This window comes from Leptosomus discolor, chromosome Z (genome assembly GCF_034619465.1).
Source record: "Leptosomus discolor isolate bLepDis1 chromosome Z, bLepDis1.hap2, whole genome shotgun sequence".
NCBI lineage: Eukaryota > Metazoa > Chordata > Aves > Leptosomiformes > Leptosomidae > Leptosomus > Leptosomus discolor.
In genome coordinates, this window is record NC_141419.1 from 21495523 (window position 1) to 21521317 (window position 25795).

The window sequence follows — 25795 nt, forward strand, 5'->3', positions numbered from 1 at the left end:
ACCTCTGACAAATGTTAATATGTCCATTTAATACATCCAGATGAGTAAATTAAGGTGTTGAGAAATCAACTTTGACTGTAACAGCCATATTTTCCTTTCGTGATGACTTTGTGTCTCCATGGTGAATGCTTTAGGATAGACACTTTTTACAGGGTGAGCAACTGCAATTTTAGTTGGATTGTGGATGCCTAATTTCCAAAACATATTCTAAAATAAGATAGAAATAATGGAATTAATCAGAACTGATGTAGCGAAGCTGGAAGATGGTTTTCCATGTAAATTGGCATGGGCTGCTCGGACAGTTATTGGAGAGTAGGAAAACATACAGGTATGTTTCTTAGTAAAATCTGAATTTCTTGTCAAGATTTACACTGTAATTTTTGTCCTCTCTGATGTTCCATGAACAAATAATCAATCAGATTTCGATTAATTCAGAGATTTGAGCATCAGCTGTTAGTCATATTTTGCCCGCCGCATCGCTCACCTTTTCCCTGTCTTTCTGCAATGCTGTCTTTCTAGCCAAAGCAACAGGAACAACGTTTTTTGAAAGGAGTTTTTTGTAAGGCATCACACAGAAGACAAACTTTGATCCACAGAACTCATTTAAGGCGGGACTGAGCTTAAACCTTTCAATTTTTTGGTCTAATAGTTATTCCTGCTTGTAATTAAGTAGGATGTCAGAAATGAAACATTACTTTGAAGATGAGGAGATAGATTAGATTACTGAGAGTTGGCTTGTTGTGCTTACCCAGTTACTAAGCATTGACATTAAAGCTGGTTTTATTTCTTGACTTGCTCTAGCATTTTTCAAAATCAGAGAAACAATGTAATAGATTGTCTTTCTGTCTAGCTGTTCAGTTATGGCTGCTTTTCTGGCTGCTGTAAAGAGTCAACAGGGTTTAAATCCATGAAAGATTCAGGGTAATGTTCTTAATGTTTATTAGTTTTCTTGGCCACTCTTTACCAAGGGAATACATCTTTAAAGAAAGCATACAAGTTTGGGTTTTTTTCTGTTGTGTCTGACTGGTTCTGTTGAATCTCTACTGAAGTAAAAGGAACTCAGCACATTTAAAACAACAGAGGAGCTGACCTGAACACCAGTAACTGGTTATTTTTACTTAGTTCTTAAATATGAAATTATGTGAGGTGAAAGAGGGGGAATGAGTCCCTTTTTATTTCTTATATGCTGGATTGATGCAGAAAGGGAAAAAGTGGGAGCTACTCTTCTATGACAGGTCAGAGGAGTAGTATATACCTTATACAGAATAGTTGTAAAAATATTAAAATTATTTGGCTGTCTTATAAAAAGGTAGAATGATTCCTGTCCTGTACTTACTAAGAAATGTGCATTCGTGCTGTATGAGAGTAAAGTACTGTAAGACAAAGTTTGGGTTATAGATTTCTCTGTGCTCTATTCCTGAAATTTGTGGACGTTTCCTCTTCTCAGGCCTTTGCTTTGCTGCATAAACTGGGCCTCTCCTCTCATTGTGCACTTTTTCTGATTGAACATAACATTATAAAGGTGCTTCTTCATGTGCAAATTACTACATAGGAGCTCAACTCCTTTCTGTGTCTGGTGTTATGCCACTGATGTCTGTGAAGTGTATGGCGATTCTTGACAGGGGAAACAAGAGAACAGTCAAGGTCACTAGTAAACATGTTTCACTTGCTGAAGAGAACATTGTTTTTGAATGGGACATACCATGTGCTATAAATGTCTGACTTCTGGGTAAGAGCAAGATCCTTTCATAGAAATGAAGTGTTAAGAAGACAAATGAAGAAGCTTGATGGTTAAGATTGATAGTTTCTTTCCCCACCCAGTGACACAGGCTGTAAATTTATATGTACACATCCATACAAATGGAATGAAACATCTACTAAACCAGTAAAGCTATCTAAACTTATCTGATAGTATCTTTATATTATCTTTCTTGGGAAAGAAAAGCTTGACTTTGGTACTAGATTGGTGTTCATCAGCAGGGCGGATTGGAGGTCTGCCTTCCATCATTATATAGTGGCTAATGGAGCATAAGTATTGCTTTTCTGCCTGGGAGTGTTTGACATCTATTCATCCTGAGAGACGTATTACTTAGATATGACAGTGCAGATATTTCTCCTCAGAAGAGTCAATATTCTTATAAAACTCAGATTAAGTAACAGAGACACTGATGTATTTACCTAGTGCAACAGCCATCTTTTCTGGTAACATGACCACGCCGAAATTTTCTTTATGAAACACTTTTTTCTGTCTTTGCGCCACACTTTGTTATCATAGGATCCTAGGACAACTCAGGCTGGCAGGGACATCAGGATATCCCAATCTAACCCCCTTCAACAACAGGTTCAGCTGAGGGGGTTGGACCAGGTTACCCAGGGCTTAATCCCATAGAGGCCTGAAACTGTCCAAGGATGGAGATGGAGGTCGCCTGATAAACGTACTTGTTTTTCTGAGTATGGGGATGGCTCAGCCTTGCCCTTGGAGCATGCTGCCTTTAAAGCCCTGCCAGCTCCCCTGAGCTCCATGGCCCTTCACAGCTGCCTCCCCTGGGATGCCACCTGCCCACTCCCTGAGTAAGCCAAAATCTTTCCTGAAAACCTGGGTCTTTACTTTGCTACTTGCTTTTCTTTAAATTTCCTTACACAAAAATTCAGCTTAGCATTAATCCCTTCAGGGGATTCAGTCCTTCTGCTCCTGGTCAATATTCATTGCATGTTTGCGTTAAGCAAACACATATATGCATGTGCAAAGTACTGCTTTCTCTCCCAGAGGGTTAAGCTCTCGGCCTCCCCAGGTAACTGTCCAGAGCAGCCAGGTGGACCAGAGTCCTGCATGGTGGGATGGTTATCCGACATTTTCCCTATGGGTAATAGGACTTATGAGCCAAGCAAATCCATCTCAATTTTTTTTTTTTTTTTCCCCAGCTAATGAGAACTTCGGTTGTAATCCTGAGCAATCACTTTCTCAAGATTTGTGAAGAAAGATATGGAGCTTGCTTTCATGAGCAGAGTTCTCTTCCCAGTGTTCAAAAGTGGTCTGTCTTGTTGCTGGAACTGCTGTCCTCTATTTCTCAGGGAGCAGCTCACTGTAATAAAAGGATACTGCCCAGTTTGCACAGTCTACTAGGGGGAAAAAAAATTCTGCATAACAAATTGTATAAATAAATAAACCAAACTTCTTAAATAATATATAGAGAGACTAAAATCTCTGCTTATTGGGAATTTGTCACTTAGGGAAATAATGCATGTTTTATAACTTTCAGTGAATGTCGATTTTTTTTCTGAGAAAAAACATGGGGACTAAATACAAATACTTCCTTTGAATGGCATTCAGAAAACGGCACAAACTGAAAATGCCAAAAAGGGGTTTTTTTTGGAATGGAAACTGACATTGTCTCTAACTTGCTTGACTGAAAATTTGAAATATTCTGAAAGATTATTAAAGGTAGGATAGCACTACAAACAATGCAGTTTGTCAGTTTTGATGTATGAAAGGTGACCAAAGATTTTTGCACTTAACTTGTATAGACTAATAAAAAACCCACAACCTTTTTAACAGTGTACGAACCATCAGTACTACTTACTAGAATAGGCAGTGCAATTCCTTCTTAAGTGAAAACTGATCCAACCAGGTAATTTGATTATCCTACTGTTTAAGAATAGTATTAAGAACAGTGGGTTAAGTGCTAGTTTTCTGTGGAAACTTGATTGAGTCTCATATTTTCTTTGCCTGGGGCTCCATTTGTAAAGCTGGAACATTTGCAGTGTTATGGGTAGGGATGAATATTAGTTGGGAAGAGGGAAGATGTGCATGTGGTCCGACCCATACTTTGGGATGGCTTGGCCCCAGAGCTGTTGGTGGTGATGCTGAATTAGCTAGAGCAATTCATGAGCAACTACAGTAGGTGAAAATTTCTCTTGTTTTTCTTTACGTCCATTTAGGGGAATCCATAAGCAGGTGATTGATGTAATTGTGGAGTAATATGAGATCTGTATTTAACATGATGTTGATATAAAGGGCTATAATTGAATGTATGTATAGCACTACTTACAAGGATTGTGTCAACATGCCTCTGAGATTAAGCGCTATGTTCAGCTGTACAATCACAATGGTTGTTAACTGGGGTGAGAGCAGCATTGCTCAAAGCATCAGCTGAAGTGGAAGGAAATCTGTTTGTTCTAAATGTCTCAACAGCAGGCTGCAACATATGAAAACTTGGTAATGCCAGTCCACTAATATTAGAGGAAACTACATGGGAAACTACAAGGTGTGGGGGGTAAATGGGTATACTCTTACAAAAGCAGTACCTGTTAAAACACAAAATCAAGATAGAAGCAGTCATCATGGTTAAAAAAGATAAGTCATCAGGTAGATATCACAGAATCACAGAATGGCAGGAGTTGGAAGGGACCTCTGGAGATCACCTGGTCCAACTCCCCACCAAAGCAGGTTAGCGTGGAGCAGATCACACAGGAACCCATCCAGATGGGTTTTGAGTATCTCCAGAGAAGGAGACCCCACAACCTCTTTGGGCAGCCTGTTCCAGTGCTCTGCCACAATCCCATCATAAAGAATATCCTAGAGTAATGGGGAAACTGAGACAGAAGACTAGAGTAGGATTTTGCCTACCATTTTCTCTCATGAAGTCTTAAGACTTGAATGCAAACTTTGATATGTGCTACTTCTGTCATCTACTGAAGAAACATAGCACTGAACTAAAAAGATCTTCTGAAAGATGTGGATTCAGTTAAAAGGTCTTTTTAAGCTGTCTTGGAGTTTGTAGTACTGGTGTATGTGGGCTCCATTTTCTTGATGGCAATGTCCAGAAAGCCTATTAAGTAAGGTTGTTAGAACATGGAGGAACACACGCTTAGTGAGACCCAAGAGGTTTAGACAATGTAGGATGAGGACGGAGGAGCTGCCTTACATATTCAGCAGCAGAAATCAACAGCTCATTTTCCCCTTCTTCTAACCCAAGAACTACCTTATCTGTGAAATAGACTGCTACAGACAAAGTAACTAAGAAATCCCATCAAAGTAAGAGAAGATCTGGTTTCTACTGATGTTTCCAAATACAGATGACTATTTTGGGACTCCAAGATCAGAGAGCACCTGTCTCTTCTTTGTTTCTAATGTCTTACCTCATAACAGGGAGCACAGTTTTAAAGTGTATCCTTTCCAGCTAAAAAATAATGTTTCATAAATCTTGCCTGAATTTTTCTAAAGTTCATAGAAAACTACGATTGATTGTATTCCTAGCTGTGAGTTTAATGCTGTTCCATATCAATCTCCTCACTTGTGATTCTTCTTATTCTTTTCAAAACATCTTTTGTCTAAATGGGGAACAGGTGAGGTGCCTGAGGACTGGAGGAAAGCAAATGTCACTCCAGTCTTCCAAAAGGTTGAGAAGGAGGGCCTGTCTACAGGCTACAGTCAGCCTCACCTCCATCCCTGGAAAGGTGATGGATCAATTTACCCTTGGTGCTGTCTCTAGGCCTATCAAGAATAAGACGGTCATTAGAAGCAGTCAACATGGCTTCACCAAGGGGAAGTCATGTTTGACCAACCTGATAGCCTTTTATGAAGACATAACCAGGTGGATAGATTATGGTAGTGCGGTAGATGTCATTTATTTTGATTTCAGTAAAGCATTTGACATCTCCCTCAGCATCTTCGCAGCTAAACTGAGGAAGTGTGGTCTGGATGACCAGGTAGTGAGGTGGATTGTGAATTGGTTGAAAGACAGAAGTCAGAGAGTTGTGGTCAATGGGACAGAGTCTAGTTGGAGGCCTGTATCTAGTGGAGTCCCTCAGGGGTTGGTACTGGGACCAGTACTATTCAATATATTCAACAATGACCTGGATGAGGGAACAGAGGGCACTGTCAGCCAGTTTGCTGACTTCACAAAACTGGGAGGAGTGGTGGACCCACCAGAAGGCTGTGCTGCCATTCAGCAAGACCTGGACAGGCTGGAGAGCTGAGGGGGGAGAAATTTAATGAAATACAACAAGGGCAAGTGTAGGCTCTTGCATCTGGGAAAGAGCAACCCCATGTGCCAGTATAGGCTGGGGACTTAGCTGCTAGAGAGTAGTGTGGGGGAAAGAGACTTGGGCGTCCTGGTGGACAGCAGGATGGCCATGAGCCAGCCAGGTGCCCTTGTGGCCAAGAAGGGTGTATTAGAAGGGGTGTATTAGAGGGGGTGTGGTCAGTAGGTCGAGAGAGGTTCTCCTCCCCCTCTACTCTGCCCTGGTGAGACCGCCTCTGGAATAGTGTGTCCAGTTCTGGGCCCCTCAGTCCAAGAAGGACAGGGAATTGCTTGAAAGAGCCCAGCACAGAGCCACAAAGGTGATTAAGGGGGTGGAACATCTCCCTCATGATGAAAGGCTGAGGGAGCTGGGTCTCTTGAGCTTGGGGAAGAGGAGACTGATGGGTGACCTCATCAACGTTTATAAATAGGTAAAGGGCGAGTGTCAGGAGGATCGAGTTGGGCTTTTCTCAGTGATGTGCAATGACAGGACAAGGGGCAACGGGTGCAAGCTGGAGCACAGGAGGTTCCACATTAACATAAGGAAACACTTTTTCCCTGTGAGAGTGACAGAGCCCTGGAACAGGCTGCCCAAAGAGGTTGTGGAGTCTCCTTCCCTGGAGACATTCAAAATCCGCCTGGACGTATTCCTGTGTGATCTACTCTAGGTGGTCCTGCTCTGGCAGGGGGTTTGGACTAGATGATTTTTCGAGGTCCCTTCCAACCCCAAACATTCTGTGATTTTGTGATTCTGTAAATTGTTTGACATCTCAACTTAGTATGTCAAAGTTTTCCAGCCAGTTGGGAAAGACACTTTTTTAAAGTGTAAAGGTTTTTGTTACCCAACAAAAATTTCAAGTTAGACCATCACAAAATCATAGAATAGAATCATAGAATCATAGAATCATAGAATTACAGAATCATAGAATCACAGAATCATAGAATCATAGAATGGTTTGGGTTGGAAGGAATCTTTAAAGGCCGCCTAGTCCAACCTCCCTGCAGAGAGCAGGGATATCTTTAGGTAGGTCAGGTTGCTCAGAGCCCCAGGGATGGGGCATCTACCGCCTCTCCGGGCAACCTGTTCCAGTGTTTCACTGCCGTCATTGTGTGAAATATCTTCTTTATACCTAGTCTAAATCTACCCTCTTTTAGTTTAAAACCATTATCCCTTGTCCTATCACAACAGGCCCTGCTAAAAAATTGCCCCCACCTTTCTTATAAGCTCCCTTTCTTATAAGTGGGCCTTGCACTCCAGCTGAACTGTTTCATGAGTATCCAGATGGCTTCATCCTCATGAGCCTTCACTTAAAAGATAGCCTAATTATGAAGCAAAAATATTCTGAAGTGTTCTTGAGTAATGTTGTGAAAATCTGTGTATGTTTTTCAGTAGAAATGCAAATTATTTACTCCTTTATACAAGTTGCTAATAAGGAAGAAAATAATACAAATACAAAATAATTTAGTCAATGAAACAATAAATTCCTATGAGCAAAACACTACTTGATGCTGGATTTATAAATACTGTTGACTGCTGCAGAAATGACTGCTAGTCATAATGAAGTCTTTAGTATAAGGTCAGTGCTATGCTCTTTGCCTTTGAAGAGTCTGTGTGGTATGTATTGTGTTTCAAGAGTCTGCTGTGCCAGGAGGTTAAGGTAATTCAGATTTCCTACCCTGGCACATTTTTTGCCAGGTTTTAAATCACAATAGGTTTTGATTCAAAGAACTTTAACTGCTGAACTCTGGATAACTGACCTTATGCCTTAACCAAACTTAGAGGTGAGTATCTAAAGCAGACTTGAAACTGCAAACACTTTTACAAAACATTTTTGTTAACTGTCTTTCTGCAAAGAAAATTAATCAAGGATTTGTGTGTGTTTTTTGGAGTTTTTTGGCAGGTGAGGTGACATCATAGGAGTGAGGTGGTTGGGAGAAAGGTGGCTGTTTAAACATCCATGCCCAGTTTCAGATGTGGGAAAGCATTCAGCACCCATCAATTAATTTTAACACTGAATGCTGTCAAAATGACTTCTTCAGGAACTAATAGGTGTGGAAGACTCCTGAAAATGTCATCCTTAGAGAGCATTTTGTTTGTCGGTGCTTTAACGGAACTTGTTGTTAACATGCATAATTTTTAGTTTCCAGCTCCAAACACTCTTTCTTTTCAGAAGCATCACTTTGCATGTGACTTTCCTGTAACCTCATTCATCATTCTTCAGTGCATATTTGACATCATTCATATTTCATTGAGACAAGCTCTCTAAATTCTAATACAGAATACTTTTTAAAAATGTCTTTTTGTGTGATGGTTATCAAGTTTGGGAATCATCATTAACTTACTGTAACAATTCATTAAAATGAATAATATAATACATACATTATTTGGTAAATGACAGTGAAATATATAGTCTTTTTCCAAGCATTAGTATGTCTCTGGTGGCAATATATATTTTGATATATACCACCTTTGTATTCTGATTTATTTTCCTTGGAAATAAATCCTACTGGACATGCTTGCTTTACACTGTACAGTGCTCATTTGGCTGGGTTGCACTGGAATCCTTTCCCTCAGATTTTTTACCTTAAGTTCTTTCAGAATAAAATTGTGATTGGAAACAATACAATCAAAGGCACAAAAAAGTTTCATTAAATGATGCCTGACAGACCCAAATGTAAACACAGAATAAACAGAGGCAGTGCTCACATTGCAATATATTTCCAAGGTTACAATGTGCATTATGATTTCTTTCTTTCCTGACTGTCACATTGCAAGAAAGGTTTGGAATATTTCCCTGGTCTTGTCTGAAACCAAGAACTGCTGACTGTAGCTCTCTCCTCAGTTTACTTCTGAGCCCACACTACCATGTTTTGTGCAGGGGGCTGGAGACTGAATACTTTTTCAGTCCAATTACTTGTTCAGCAGCCATATAGTGACATTCCCAAGTTCTCAACATCAAGTACATGAGTAATTCTATTTTCTGACTGCATTTTACCCTAGCTTCTTTTGTGTCTTGCTAAGATTTTTGACACATCCTGTTGTTTGTGTTGTGCTAACTGTAGCCACAGTAGCTAACTTTCATTAATAATAACATAATTTTGAGATCAGTATGTCAATAAGGCTGACTTCCCACTTCCAATCAACACCTGAGATATTAAAAATGTTGGCAAGGAAAATAAGAGCAGAAGACATTCAGAGATAGGAAACTTTACATCACATTTAGTTAGAAAGAAATTCATCCAACAGTAATAGAAAAGTGTGGCACTGACTGAGGATTTCATGTACTACAAATAAAACTAAATGCAGACTCTCCCTGTTTGAAGGTTGCATTTACCCCAGGAAGGGAAAGCAAAGCAAAAGGCTGAAGAGTTGAGCTGGGATGATGAGGTGGGGAGAAAGACAAGCTAGCAGCTCCTGCAGCAGAGGCAGGAAGAACAGATACAGTCACTAGGTCTTCCTTCAGGGAAGAGGATGAGGCCTTTCCCTCTTCCCTAGTGATAACTGGCACCAGGCATGATTTGGACCCCACTCTTGGCAGCTCCAAGCCTGCCCTTTGACATGGGAGGGCAAAGTAAGGAGTATGTCCCTGAATGTTCTACCATCAGTCAGGGTACTGCTGCCCTGTGCAGTTCCCCGCCTCTGTCAAAGCACATCTTGATGTGCATCACAGGAGCAATCAGTACACAGACACTTGTACTCTAACTGTCTGCTAAGATGAGGGCTGATACCCCAAGCAGGACCTGCCCAGTGGTAAGAAATGTATTTCTGACAGCTATTAAAAGCTATTCCCTCCTCCCCCAATTCAGCTACACTGAACTGATGCACTGCATTTTTGAAATATACAAACTGCATAGCTAAGCATGCCTGTGTAACTGCAATGACTTCTATCAGATCTGAGCCCTTCACAGTGTACTTCCGGGTGTCTAAAGCTGCTGTTAAAACTGCAGCTAAATCCAACAGAAACCAGTCTTTGAAGTTTATTCTGTTTGTGGTTACTAGAGATACTTTTTATTTTAGGTCATGGACAATATCTTAGGTTAGCAAAAATGCAGTTTTTATTTTAAAATCTTGTTCATTCTCCTGTGCATTTAACAATGTGTGTTTTTAATCAGTTCTTGCCTTCTACAGAAGGATTTCTTCTTCAGAATAAAACTTGGCCAATGTGGCTGATCCTGTGGTATAATGTTAGCTGTGAAATACAACACAGAATACCTCATGACTGATTTTTCTGGATCCATTCTGATATCATGCTAAAAGCAAAGCCACACAGCCTGTGACATTGTTGTGGAAGAAAGTGAAGGGTGAGGGGACCTGGAGGCCTGAATACCTCACACATATCATGACATCAACCTGTAGTGTAAAAGAAGAAAACCAGAAAAATGTGCTGATCTGTTGCTGTCTGTTCACCTTCCCCAGTTACACTGCAGGCAACAGCTGTAAGGGGTGCCACCACTTTTTTGTTTTCTCTTGGCCTTGTTTCCCCACTATCCATGACATCATATTTAGGGATCTGAGCTGTCAACTTCTGGCAGCAACTCACGATGGGATAGAATTAAGTGTGATGGTAAGCTGTATTTTCAGAATAGTGACTGGCGGATAACCTGAATAGACTAGGTTCAGATGTGATTTTACAGTACATTCAAGTCCATCTAACTGGCTATCGCAAGACAGTCACACTACTCCTTTCACTTCTACTTTTGCTCTGTTGCTTTCCTGAAATTGGAAGAACACCAATGCAGTGCAGGTCCTTGGTCCAGGTTACTTTAACACTAGTGCACTGGGCAGGGAAAGATGGGAGGGAAGTGGAACCATCCTTTTCAATGGCCCTGTAGAGACTGCCTAATGAAATTGCAATCCTCAGTACTTATACTGACTTTAATCAAAGTCCCTGCTGCTGAGCAACTGCAAGGTTTGCAAAGTGATCATAAGATATTAGCATCTGACTCAGTACTGGCCAGCACCAGTGAAATGATTGTGCAAAATAGAAAGCAAAGTAGTATCTGGCTTCTTGCCTCCAGGTTCACTTTCTGGTTGGATGATCTGTCTTTCCTTCCCCCCCTCCATCATAGTTGAATGTACTGACAACAGCTAAAATGATTTAAAAGTTTTGAAGAACCAAATTCGATAACCTTTGTTAGGGCTCAGGATGGAAAAAGATCTTGTCCTGCAGACAACCTTTTATAATGAGATTCAGTAAAAAGGCTACAACATTAGTACTGATGCAACGGAAATACAAGGAAACTTGTCCTTGAAAATACCTGTTTCAGTGTGAGGCTTGTAAGTGCAGCAGTATTCTGAACTTACATGATAGCAGACATCAAAGAAGAAACTAATTAACCAGAAAATAGTTTGGAGCTTGGGCTGGTGCTCAGGGCAAAGTGAAGGACCATGAAGGGCCACCGCTTACACAGTAAGGAAATTACTTGCATATTTCAGGAAAAATAGTGTGTGATTGTATCTGGTATACGATACCATAAATGTGTTTAAGCAGAGATTGTACAGACAGCTTTAATTCTGATATTTAAAGAATAACCAGCATTATTAGCATGTAAGCATAGTAACCTTTTCCTATCAAATATGGATTATGTTTGTGAGATATAATGCTGCAGTACTCAGAGCAGCTGCTTTTCCATTTCCCTGGAAAGGCTGCTTGAAGCAGGGCTCTGGAATGTCCCATGCTGCATGGCAGTGTGGAGTGTGGTGCCAAATCCAGCAGTACCAGAAAGCTCCTCTCCTGGTGAGCTATGTCTCAGTCAGCAAGTCAAACAGTGTAAGAGCTCGTCCTCTGGCCCACACCTCTGCTCTTCAGGGCTTTCCCTCTAGATCGGTGTAGTTTCATGCAAAGTGATTAGTGGGACTGCTCACTGGCCTGTGCTAAAATACAGACTGTGCTTGGGAGTTGCTTCATCCATAGCTGAAACATTTTTAGGACCATATAATTTTTCCCGCTACACTGTAGAACTGTTCACTGACTGAAACTGAGTATTACCCAAATAGCACAGCATGAAAGCCCAGCTGATACATAGTTTTCCACAGTGCCAGTACCTTCAAATTGCCATGAGAGCTATAAAAGCCAGGAGTCATCAGGAACCCTTGCTTTATATCTCAGTTGAAATATGAGCCCTTCAATACTTTGGACTAAGCTGAATCATTTAGCCGATAATCAAGAGTGCCATCTATTGAATCACTAATGCTGTTCCTACAGGAGAACATTCTTTCCCTTATGCACTGACCAGGATCTGTCTCAGATTTGGAATTTACCTAAACATGTGCTTAAGACTTTCTCAAAGTTAAGCACATGCTTAAGTATCCTTTCAAATGCAGAGTTATCTTACAGTCAAAATCAAGAATCAGAAAGAAAAGTTCATATCTGTAAGTTGTGTTGCTCCTAGCTATAATTTAACATAATTATGTAGAAGTGGCTTATCAATAATTCAATTGTTCCATTAGTTTTGTGTTAAGGTGTTAATAGAGTTAACTGAGTTATTGCATGCATAATTTTACAGCGTATAAGCTAAATAGTTTAAAATGCAATATTCAGACTTACCATGATAATAGCTTATAAAATGTGCTGTCTGCATTGGCTCTAGAGCAGCTGGAACACTGAAGTGCTGTGAAGCAACACAGAGGAGAAACTACTACCCCCATGATCCATACAGAAAGGTGGGAAGGACTGTTGAGGTCACACTGCCAGTGGAAGGCTGTGTGGAAGGCTGTGTGTTTGGAAAATGAGGGTAGAGTATTAAATCCCAACCTTACCATTGTTCTGCAAAGCCTTCACTTTAATCTGAAGAGCTTCCCTTTTCCTCCACGTTTTTTTCAGAAAGGAATCACAATTACATAGTTGAACTATAGGTCCCTTTTAATCTGGGGGAAGCACTTGCCAGGAATATCCAAATTAACCCCAAGTCTGCCTGCAATGTATAGCTCCTATGCAGTGCTTCTGTACCTAATAGGACCATGTCTAAGACGAACTGAATGAGACATATGAATCATGCTTATGTTTTACACTAAGCTAATTAAAGTTAGTGGGAGCTGCTGGAGGTCATTAATTACAAAACCTGAGGTAAGATTTTAAGCATATGTGCTTTCTTTTTAAAAAGTGTGGTCCTGAATTTTAAATGTAACTTTGAATCTGAAATACATTTACTGGACTTACAATGTTCTGTCAAAAACTCTGGAACATATTTCTTTATTCTATTTTTGCGTTTCAGATTTTGATCCTAATTACCAAAAACAAAACATGAGAGGACAAACCATTTCAGAATCTTAATGAATTAAATATAAATTTGGCTTAAAAATGCAGTCTGACATGGTAAAGGCATGAAAGACATTTTTCTGTAGCTGTAGGAACAAACATTGAATCTACCTTCAATTTCTCTGTGGTTTAGTGCTCATGAAATCTCCTGCTGTCTTCTTTTTTTTTGCTTTTCTTTTTTTTTCCTCCTTTTTATTTTTTGTTGGATTCCTGAATTAAACTTTTATATAGCTTGCAAGTCAACAAGGGTGCATATTTTTTGGCCTGACAATACTAACTAGACACCACTGTCTAATACAAACCAAATGAACCTGCTTTCTCTGCTTTCTGATCATTTAAATACTTCCTTTTAGTTCAGCTTGGGAAGCAATATATGAGACAAATGCTATAGTATAAATACTTAATCACTTACTGGGACTCTCAATGTGGGTGTCAGCTGCTAATGTGTTTTGCAGTCAGAAGGAAGCATTACTGGGGAAGCTTACAATCAAAGTAGCTGTAGTTCAGCTGTGTACCTCTTTCAGTTACAAATACAAATACATATTTAACGAGTAAAATGCCTTACCTAGTTACTTTTGTGCTTGTACAATTTTTGCAAAATTGGGTGCAAAGAAAGACTAGAACTAGCCACAGAGAGACTAGGGAGACTGGACTATAGACATAGCTATCCCGCTGGTGACCACAGGAAATGATCTGGAAATCTCAGCAGCACTTGCAGGTGATGCTCATCACAAAGCAGTGCTGGCCTAAGCCCCTCCCATGTCTTAATTTAAAACTACATTTTAAGTTGTATATATGTTAATTCTAAGACAAAGTGACTCTATGAAGTTATCTTAAAAATAATGAGAATAACTTCAACTGCCTATTCCGTTAGATCTTTTACTTCCCTGCTAGATAGTTGTTTTCATTTCTGTTACTACCCAGGGTGGCAGAACCCAGAGGAGCTGCAGCTCTGGAATATGCCAGATGCTATTAAAGTGGTCCTGCTGCTTTTTTCTGCAGAATGAATGGGAACACATGTTATTTATTTGTAGTGAAAGAAGGATGGTTCAAAAAGAAAGTTGGCCATCTAAAAACTCTTAGTATCAACTACACACAGTATATTTTTTTCTTTGTGACCTGACACCTAAAAATACACTCAATATTTCAGTTGTGTCTGAGAATAGAGTTTGGAAATGATTAGTTGACCAAATGTGAAACCTCTTACATGTATGAAACCACAAGTGAGAGACATGTCATACTTAGAAGCAGCTATAATATTTCAGGTATATGTTGATATTTTGCTTTTCTGCCCTACTCTGTGCCAAGCAACCAAAGATTGTTCTGTTTGCTTTATTTGGTGCTGTTACCGCAAAGAAATATGTCCAGGCAAGATAATGTTTCAGGCAAGATAAGCTACCTGGAAGCCATATAAAGCCAGTATTTGAGCAGGTGATTCCCTTATAAAAGTAAAGGAATGTATGGCAATAGCAGGATGCGGATCCTATCAAGCTGTTTCTTAATAAAAGGAAGGATTTTGGTGCACTTTGAAAAGTGAAAGTCCCAGTACTGGGAATTTTTATTAACTGATGCATCTGTTCAAAGCTACAGCTTGCACTGTAGTCACCATAATCTGAGGGAAATATACATACTTCCCTTATTCTTGTCCCCCAAGAACAACTCATGTAAGTGGCCAGTGAAGTGGTTCCTAGTTAACCATGGTATACAGCTGTTTTGGGAGATGTTTCTGAGGGCATTCTAGAAGCTGGAGCTTCATTCAGTACCTCCTGTAAAGAGCAACAGCAGTTTTAGAGTTTTACCTCACACTCTGGATCTAGTGCTGGCTTCTCATCAGGAGAAGCTGGGGGAAGTGTTTTGCAGGATTTCAAGATCCTTGTATTTTATTCAGCCACAATTTTAGCAGCATGGCTCACAATGTTTCAAACCACAGAGGGTTTGGCATTTATTCTTGTGCTGTTTAGTCAAACTACAGAGACATGGAGACAGATATATTTGCCTTATAGCTCGAAAAATCCTTCTGCTCTTAAAAAATCTTTCTTCCCTTCTAGTGCCCCCTAGCCACCTGGAGTGGAATTCAGGCTTGCACCGGCATCTTCTGATGCATCCCACAGGTTATTAAATTAACTAATAAAAAAATAACTTTTAGTTTAGAAAGAAGAAGATAAAATGTGAGACTAGTAGCATCACCATGACTTACTTGAGAACAAAGTGTGCTCTTGGTCTCTCTGACTTTCTTGTTCTGTGAAGGGAGGTTCCTAGGAAAATGGACTTGCTATGTATTGTGTATGAACACATGATGAATACTTAATACAATAGACATTATCTTCAATAGAATGCCTTAAAGTGTGGGCAATTCCAGAAATCTGTAGCACAAGTTCATTTGTAACAGAAAATCAGCAGGTTACACAGTACATCTGTATTATTGATATATCCGCTGCTTAATATTTGTACTAAATACTCTTATGCTGAATTGCCAGTGCATCGGGAGTCTGAATGCTACTACTGTCACCCTCTGCGTTTTGGCCAGTCATTCGGTATTTTTAAAATTTCAGCTTGTTCACAATAATTCTGTGATGTTCAGAAAGTCTGTCCTGTCTGAGTGAAGAATATGCTTAATGCTCCAGATACACAAACCGAGTTATTTTCTCCATCAGTTTGCCTGGGTTAGGGTGGGCAAAACTTCATGCTGTTTCCAATTAAGAAAAATTAAAAAAAACTGCTTTTTGTGGAAAATTTGTCTTTGATAGCAGTTTAATAAAAACATCATTACATTGATCAATGGACTTAAAAAAATAAGGAAGTGAGTTTGGATATGGCCACTTTCCTGCTGTCTCATACAGTTTCTCAAGTCATCTCTTGGTAAATTACATTATGAATAGGTTTCTGAAAATGTGTGTAATGTATCAGAAGCTTCATAAAATGTACTAACCAGGAAGAAGGTCACATTTTTGCTTTGCAGTGGGAATAAAGTTTGAATTTTTAAGTTGGATGGAGGATTTGTCCTTTTAACTGTTATTTGGCATTTGTTAAATAGACAAACTGAATAGACACAGAAGGCAGCCTCAAGTCACAGTGTCAGCATCAAAGACATCATAAAAAGGCAATGATATATAACCAGAATCAAATGGAATAGATCCTGAAAGAGAAAATAGCCATAACTGGTGTAACTCATTATTTGACCAAAATTTGATCACTTCTTGCAAAAATATCTGTGGATGGAACTCTGTGGGTGGAGCTAGACATGACACAATAAACATATTCTGTGAAACGTACTAATTTCTTGCATTGCTTTAGATCCCACTGAAATGAAAATATGAAAAAGTAGCCAGGGATCAGCAAAGTCTGATCAAGAAGGAACACTGGAGTCTCTACAGAGTTATTTTAGACTTACTGTGTATTTGTATAGTTATTCTCACAAAGCTATTGTTTGAAGCTGCAGAGAATCCAGTTTTCACAGAATCACAGAATCACAGAATGGTCAGGATTGGAAGGGACCTCTGAAGATCATCTACAACTCCCCTGCTAAAGCAGGTTCACCTACAGCAGGTTGCACAGGGTCAAGTCCAGATGGGTTTTGAATATCTCCAGGGAAGGAGACTCCACAGCCTCTCTGGGCAGCCTGTTCCAGTGCTCTGCCATCTTCAAAGCGAAGGAGCTTCTCCTCATATTTAGATGAAACCATATGACCATATGACACATTCTGACCATATGAATTTAGGTGTGGGGTTTTTTCTTTCTAATTCAGGTGTATTTGTTCTTAATATAAATAACAGGTTTTGTAAGTGAAAAGATTTTTTTTTTTTCGTAGTCTTAAACACAGTATATTTTTTTGCTGATAAAATTAGAGCTAGTCAAATATTCACAGAATTCACTGTGTAGGTAATAACAGCCATTGGGCAGATAACCTCAGATGATTTAAAAGAACATTTCCTAGCTTGTAATTGATATAACTGATAGAGGAGCCCACAGGAATGCAGTGTAGAAATTCAGTTGTTGCTTATCACCAGCTTGGTTTTAATAGACACTGGGAATTACAGTAAACCCTATAATGTGTGTGCATGCAGGTAGGCTCCCGTTGAGCTGTGCCTGCTTATGCAAAGTTAAGACACAAACAGAACTATCATAGTTTCTCATACCTCTTCAATTTTTCCTCCCATTGTTACAGACGTATGCCTGTATCTAATTAAAGACAAACAGAAGAGGGTTAGACTTCAGATTCTAATCACTAAGAACAGTAGTCACAATAAGACTGCACACAAAGGGATGCTTTTCACTCAGCGATCGCTCTTCCTGTCCATGTAATTGCTGTAAATGTTGTCCTTAAACTGTGTATATATACTTTTGACATGGCTAACCCAAGCATTTTCTGTTATGCAAAATTTCACAATATGTTTTACTATGTATATTATCCCTACTCCTTTACAATATATGACCCTGTTACACTCTTTGCATGTCTTCTAAATCTTACAAATATTGGAATAAGCATTTTTTGTTGGTGTTCTTTTTGATATATTTCCTTTTGCCTGCTTTATCTTTGCCATTAACCAATGCAGTTGGCTCCAATGATGTATTAGGTGTATTGATGGTGATGCTTTTGCACAGGGACACCTTAATTATAGGTTAGAAAGCACCTCATGCAGGTAAAATCTCAAATCTTTCCTTTTTCCAGTGAAAATAACTTTGGCCAGTTTGGAAAAACAGTTGCTTTTGTATTTCAGTATTTCTCTTCAGTTTGTAATATTTGTGCCATGGGAGTCCTCACAAGAATAGTGTCTTTGAACATGGCTAAATTCTAACCCAAAGAACATGTTGTGCTCCTGCTTCATATGAAATTGACATGTAAATGTTCTTGTTTGTGGCTCACTATAGGTTTTCATTGTCTTACTAATGCTACTATTATTATTATGTCATGAGATATTCCAGGAATTCCGGAAATGAGTGAGGGAAATATGGTTATCATGTGCTGACCATCTTTAAATCAGTCTGCAAGATCTCTCCTAAAAAACAAATGTTATGCAGGTATTGGAATGAAATAGTGAATTTTCTTTGTTGTTTTGTCATGCTGCTGAGAATACTAAGAGTATATGCTGTCGCCGGTAATGGTGACTTCATTCTATGCCCAAGAATGTAAGTCCACAGTATTTGGGAAAAAAAAATAAAGTGATGCTCAGAGTAACCACCTTCACAACAAGCATCTTACCTAATAAATTACTGACAATGGACACTTTATCCATGCTTTTTAGACCCTCTTTTTTTCCACCTATTTGTTTATTTTAAACACCAATGTAATAAAACCAAAACAACAACAACAAAATCAAAGAAAAAAGGTCAAACACAAAACAACCCAAACAAAAAAAAGAAAAATGAAACGGTAAGGTATGAAGTACACTTCATTCTGATTTCCTCTGTGTGTGCACGTTTTTATTTCAACTAGTGTAAAGACAAATGTTCTACCCTTTTAGTGTTCCTAATGCAAAACATTTTCTTAATAGTGATTGTCCATCACTGTTAGTGACAACCAACAATTTGTGTTTTACAGTGACTGTACCTGTGTGCTTTTTGTATGGCTACAAAATTCAGATTGTGCAAAAGAAATTATTTTTAAACTTAATTTGGAAAGCAACATGTCAAGCTGAACCTTAAGATTGTACTTTCTTAAGCTTACCTTGGATTACCTTTTCCTTCTTTGGCTTCTTTGATATGAATTATTTCAAATGCAATTAGATCATCATTGTAAATCATTGCAACTTTTCCTGTCACAAGCACCATGCTCCCATGTGGCAATGAATATTGTGATTTTTGGGCCTGTACTTCAGGCAATATTTATACCTTTTGAGCTGTCCACATTTACTGAGTTTCATTTCACCTGAAAATGCTTTTTTCAGTAATCTGACGTTTGGCATTTAGATGAAGTGCTCCAGTCACCTCACTGACACCTTGCCTTTATACTTGGAACACTGTTGATATATGTGTCCTGTTAAGAATCTGTTTCTAGTGTGGTAAGCCACCAACAAATTTTCTTTCTGAAGAAACTTGTATTAAAATAATTTTATTTGATCCATTTATTTCATATGAAGTAGATATGTTTATAAGCATTTTCTGTAACATATCTAATGTTATCATCCAGTTAGAAATCTCTCTTGCCCTACAGATCGAGTCAGAGGTTTCAAAAAGCACTGCTGGCTTTGGACAGTCAGTTTCCCATTTTTGCGTCAGTCATGTTTTACTAACACTAAATATAGCAGCCCACTAGACAGGGTCTTTAATAACACTAAAAATTGCCGAAAAATATCATTACAGCCAGCAGGCATGCTGACTTGGATATTAGATATCTTTTCTCTGTTTCATGTAGAATTGATACAGAAGTAATACATTTCATTTAAAATGAGCTAGTCATAGAATTAGAATGGCCTTCATTCCAGTCATACAAAATGAGCACAGATGAACATATGGGGCCTGAATATGGAGTAGAGGTGAAAGAAGCTCTGATTCAACAACTGAAAAATGCATAATACACAGAAGACAAGAGTTTCCCAGATACATAAAGAAAATGGTATCCTTCAGAAGGTCTCTCAAGGATGCCTGGGCTGCTATACATCTTGCTACATCCTGTGCTACAACTCATATTCCTTGTGACTTTGTGGTGCTTTCGATGACTGCAATAGCACAATATTTCATTAAGAACCACAGCTTATGACAAATAAAAAGTTCTTGGGCTTTCATCTATCATCTTCTTCAGAAGAGCATTTGAAGGAGCACCTATAGCTGAACCTTCAGAGAATGAAATCATTAAAGATTCATATATCCCCAAGTTTCAATCTAGCTTGGACTTTTGGCCTTTATTTATTCAATTGCTAGGATTTCTCATCTTAGAGGATTCTGAGTTATAAAAACTGTTTTTGACCCTAACTTGGAAAAAAAGTAATGCAAATCTCTTTTATTGCAACCCAATTTCTGAAGGAGTCAAAAAGTCTAAGAAAATTATTCCACTGGGGAACCCTGCTGGGGCTTCATGTGCAATGTCCATCTTTTTCTATTAATTCTAGTTTAAGTGAAACTCAAGGGCAACTCCTTTGTGGGTGATGTGGGTCCATTCCCACCTGAACTTTATAATGCTCCATAAAGTCTTCCTAAGTCTTAGTTTAGGATGACTTTGGGGTTTTGAGCTAAAGCACGGGCAGCACACACGCCAGCACTAAGCCTGGCACTCACCATGAATCAGAACAGGAAACAGTCTCCGTCTGCACTTCAGGCCTCCAGGATTACCCCAAAACTAAAAATTGCTAGAGCTGCCAATGAGCCTGGATTTTGCTCAAGGCATCCAAAACATCGTGCAGAAATCTTAATAGTGTGGCTGCATCATTTAAATTTGGAGGACTCTGTTTACACAAGTCCAGCAACCCTCCTGATTTACATACACTATTATTAAGACAGAATCAGAACTGAGATGTTGACTTGATGATTGCACTAATTATAGTGAAAAATGCTGTCTATAGGCTTGCTAAACCAAGGTGTATGCTACTCATGAAGTATCAGTAGGCTGGTTCAGTGAACTTCGCAGCTGCTATTTAAGAAAGAAATTTTGTAATAATAGTGATATTGTCAATCACTTCATTTGTTTCATCAATATATGCAGGAGTAGTTGCTCCACAGAATAAAGACGTTCAAACCCAAATCATATGCCACCTTTTACAACTAACTCGCTTAGCAGGTTTATCTTTATAAAAGATAGTAGGTAAGCAAGTAAAAACAGAGCCAGAAATATAAATACAACATTCAAGTAATTCTTATATCCTTTTGTTCCTATCAAAAGTATTGCAACTAGATATTCTAATTTATAGAAACAGTTGGTTTTAGAAAGAACTAATGACTCCAAGTTAGTAAATTTTTAACAGGTATAAATTTAGATGGCACCGAATTCAAAGCCCTTAATCCCCAGAATCTTATCAGAGAAAGCTTATTTTAGTGCAACACTATCCTGTGGTCAGAAACTATGTCAGTATTTCTCACTTAAGACTCCCTTTTCTCCATCACAACTCTACACATTTTATTCTTTTGATGTCTGAATAGTTTGAAACCAAAAATAGTACCATTGAATCTTACGAAAGTCATTAGTGAGTGAGAGACTACCTTGAGGAATCAGGTCCTTCATCTAGAAGTCTGTGTGTTGCTGTCTCATTGCCAAATTCCTTTTTACTTTAACTGTGACTCCTTATAAATGCCTTAGTCTTTTCCTCCTCACCTATTACAGTTCCTTCTTGTAAAAGCTCCTAAAATCCTATTTTAATGTCAAAAGGTCCCAGTTGATATCCCATTCCAGGAAATACGACCATCCACTGCGGTCTTGGTTTCCTGTTCATCTTTACGACCAGCTGAAAAAGTCCTTTCTGTTTTTAAAAATGATTACCCTATGCCTATACATACAATTACAATAATCATGTGGTTCACTCCTTTCTTCTTCAGAGTAGGCTTTTATACTCTTCATTCCCCAAGTCTCTGTATCCTTTTTCTTCACCTCATCAGAAAATGATCAGTGCTGCTTTACATCAGAAGTCTAAAAGACAAAGATGGTGCTCTAGCCTACACATGGCTTGTATGTCAGAACCAGAATTAAAACCTCAGAATCAAAACAGCAACAGCAGAGTCATATCTTTTGGGGGCCTGGTGTACCTGACGTAACCCCTAAGAACACTATCTCTTTGCTCAACAGATCTATCTTTGTATCTATCTTTGTAAACTCGTGGCACATCATTTTAATTGTCTCTGGGCTAAACAAACAATCTAAATGAGAAAAATAAGCATGTCCAAAACATGTTGCCTTGTGCTAAATCCAGAGAGCCACAGCATTTCTAACTCCCTGCAGCAACTCCACTATAATCACTTTTCTGAACAAGCTTGTCTGATTTGCACCCTCCTTGAGCTCACGCTAAGGCCAGCTGCCCTAATAGTCTAATCAAGACTCCTTAACCAGTCAGCTGCTTTGTTCAAGGCTCCTTGCAGCAAAGAAAGAGTTTCTTGGATCCTGTGCATTTTTCATTAATCTGCTAGCACTGCTTCTTTGTTTCAGAAGGGAGTGTAACAGCCATGAGGTGACTTTTCTGCAGAGGAGACAGCCACTTGCAGATCCTAGCTTGACAGCTGTGAACTTTTTGTGTCATAGCCCCTGTCTGCTTGTTTCAGTGGTTGCAACATTAAATGAAGCATCCACATAAAAAGTAAGCTGTAGTCATGGGAACTTAATCAGATAACATTTCCTGTTGCTAACCTTCAATACCATACAACTAAGACTTTCAATTTTGAAACACAGCAGCTTGCATTGTCTATAGCACCATATTAAACATTTCATATCAGATACATTATTTTAATTCCTCACAAATATTCCTATGGCCATAACTTGAGGCACAGAGTGAATTTTAGCAGGCCCATAGACCCATGTTAGTGAATTGCATATTTCCTTGTATCAGTCTTCATTTCTACCGTTAGCCTTTACTGATTTTAACTGTGTTTAATCTTTTTTTTTTTTTTTTTTTTTTAATTTTGAATAACAGGAATGACTCCACAGAAAATTTCTTGAATTTATAACAGAATTTTTACTACATAAGAATACACAGATTTTACAACTCAGCCTCCTTAGTCTATTATTGTCCATGGGAATGTTTCCAAACCAAATTTTTATCTTAAAATTCAAAGGGAAGTGTTTTCCTGTTCGCACTAGTGTAAATGTAATCATGGTACATTAGTTTTTGATGTGCATTCAGGTCCACTTGGTTAGACATACCTGATTTGATGTATTTCATTGTCACTGTAGATAAATTTGAAGAAGTAAAATTGAATAAATGAACTTAACAACACAAAAAGAATTTGGTTGTTGTGAATACCTCTTTCTACAAATATTATGTACGGTTTTAAATTGAACTGTGTCATTTGTTCTTCCACATCTGTGAAGTTCTGTAAAACTGTAGTTACAAAAGAACAGCAGTGATCTTTCAGTAGTGTAAGGGGTGCTACCTTTCTCCATATATCGTGGAAATTGCCCACTGGTCTGAAATTGCTGGAATTGTATGGCTGTAACTGTCACAGACATGGTTATATTTTTTGCGATTAAAGACCCTTCTGCCAACTACAGGCAAAGACTAGAGACCTATTTTAAATCTGTAAGCAATGGTCTAGAGAACAACCAAGAAAGGCTGTTCTGCAGTCATGGAAACTGCCGGCTTCCTCTGCTTAGATACATGGACAGAACAGTCTGTACTTTTACAAATGGGCCAGGATTGCCAGAATTATTTGGACACAAAATATGATGAAGCGTGTTACTTGGGAGGAGACCATGGCTGTAACATGTGAATGCAGATTAAACATCTTTTTGGAATCAGCTAAGTACTGGTAATTGACATACTACAAAATACCGCTCAAATGACTCTACCAGAGTTGTGACTTACTTTTATGTATTGTTTGCATTCATGTAGAGGCAGCAGGTAAAGTTTTCCAGTAAAGGTCTGATTGTGTTGAAAAATGCTTTATGTCTTCAAGAACATAGGTAAAGTGTCTGATCCATGTTGTGGTTGTATTGGCTCATATTCCAGCCGCTCAGATTCCCATGGTGTGATAATTGTAACACCATCCATGTGCACCACAGAAAACCAGGTCTGCTTTTGCCCCTAATTGTTCTTACTTTTTCCCTAATTGCTCTTACTTTTACAGCTGACTTGAAGTACTGTTGAGGTCATGGTCACTTTTTTTAGAAAACAGCGTTTAAATAGTTATTCAAAGTGAAAGTTAGGTCTGCTGTCTGGCTGATCTGCCAGTCTGTCAGTCTGAACAATGTCACTGTGGCTAGAGACTGGCACTCTGTGCAAACTACAATGTCCAGAAAATTCAGAAAAAGGTTTCAGGAGGACCACAACAGTACTTCCACCATTACAAGAAACTCACCCACAGTGCTTGCTTAGGGGCTAAGCAAAGATAATGTTCCAGGTGGAGCATCTTCATACAAAAGGGAAGTGGTAACAAGCTGGTTAAAAAATGTCTGGAGTAACTAGTCTAGCTAGGTAAAGTGTTTTCAGGTGGGCTGGTCCCTGCTATGGCAATTCAATGGTGCCAGCTTATTCAGATTTTTTGCCCAACAGAAGATAAGGCTTTGCAGACTCTGCAGGCCAGGCTCCTGTGTTGGTGGAAGGAGGACCTGGGACACCACTTAGAGAGATCAGTGTTTAGGGCAGGGAATATTTTTACTGCAAGCATTCTTTAGCAAATATTTGAATTTGGACACGAACCTTATTTCCTAATTTTCAGAGGTTTTGATACAAATGTAGTCGCTATTTAGGAAAGGTATAAAATACGATTTACACCAAACCACAACACTATACCGACAGAACATATATGCAAAATCTGTACTTGTGATATCGCACAGAAAATAGATATGCTGTAATATTCCATTCAGAAATTTCAGGGCAAGTACAAATGAAATATAAAATTTCTTACTTTAAATATATTCTAATTAAGTAATTTTTAATTACTCTGACTTACTTCTCAGAATGGCAATAAAACTAGAATCTAAGTTCAAAGATAATTTTTTTAACTGTCTTCTGTTCTTTACTAACTCTTCAAAGTACTCTCTCAATTTTATTGGTATATCTTGTTCACTAATTCAGCTTCTGAGTGTAAAACTTGAGAAGATGAGCTCTGGGGGAAGAGACAGGGGGAGAAGGGAGAAACACCCCTCCCTCCCCTTCCTTCCAAGCACAAAAGGAGAGTCATTCAGAGGAATCTTTCCAAGGCGGAAAATCACCTCCACCATTCCCCAACACAACATGCAGAAAAGCCTTGATAGGCAGCAGGAACCAAATGCATGGGCAGGTAACTGGATGACATGTGCACCATGGCATCCCTCTGTTCTGCCCAGGAGGTCAGCTCCCTGCAGGAACAGGACTGCAGAGTATCAGGTTGGAGTGTTTTCCTGCTTAAAGGCAGAGATCACCTGGCAGAGGTCAGTCAGATTTCACTGAGATAATGAACCTTGCCACTCACACAGAGGAAGCTATTAAGAACAGGGCTGTCCTGTGCACAGAATTTCCTAATTAGGAAATTCTTAAATTTCAGGTCACTCACTGCTACATACACCATTCATCGTTCATTTTAAGTCGGGCTGCAATAAACATTTGAAGGCATGCATTTACCTACTTGATGGAAGACAGTTCGTAAAATTATACAGTAAGCATCTAACCATTTAAAAATGTGACTTTGTGTCTCTTAAGGAATCAAAGCATGTTTGCTTCACCTAGCTCTTTGGCTGTTGGCATCAGTGTCATTTCTGATACAGCAGGCAGTGCTGCTGGTGCCCAATGACTGTAAAGTGAACTCATGTTCCACTCTGAACTTACATCAACAAGTTGATTTGCTGCATAAAACACAGTGAAGTAGGTCATGCTCATCCACAGGCTGCTCCTCCAAAGGCTGCCCCTCCTGCCCATTGCCATCCCTCCGCTTGCCTATTAACACCCCAGTGACAAAGCT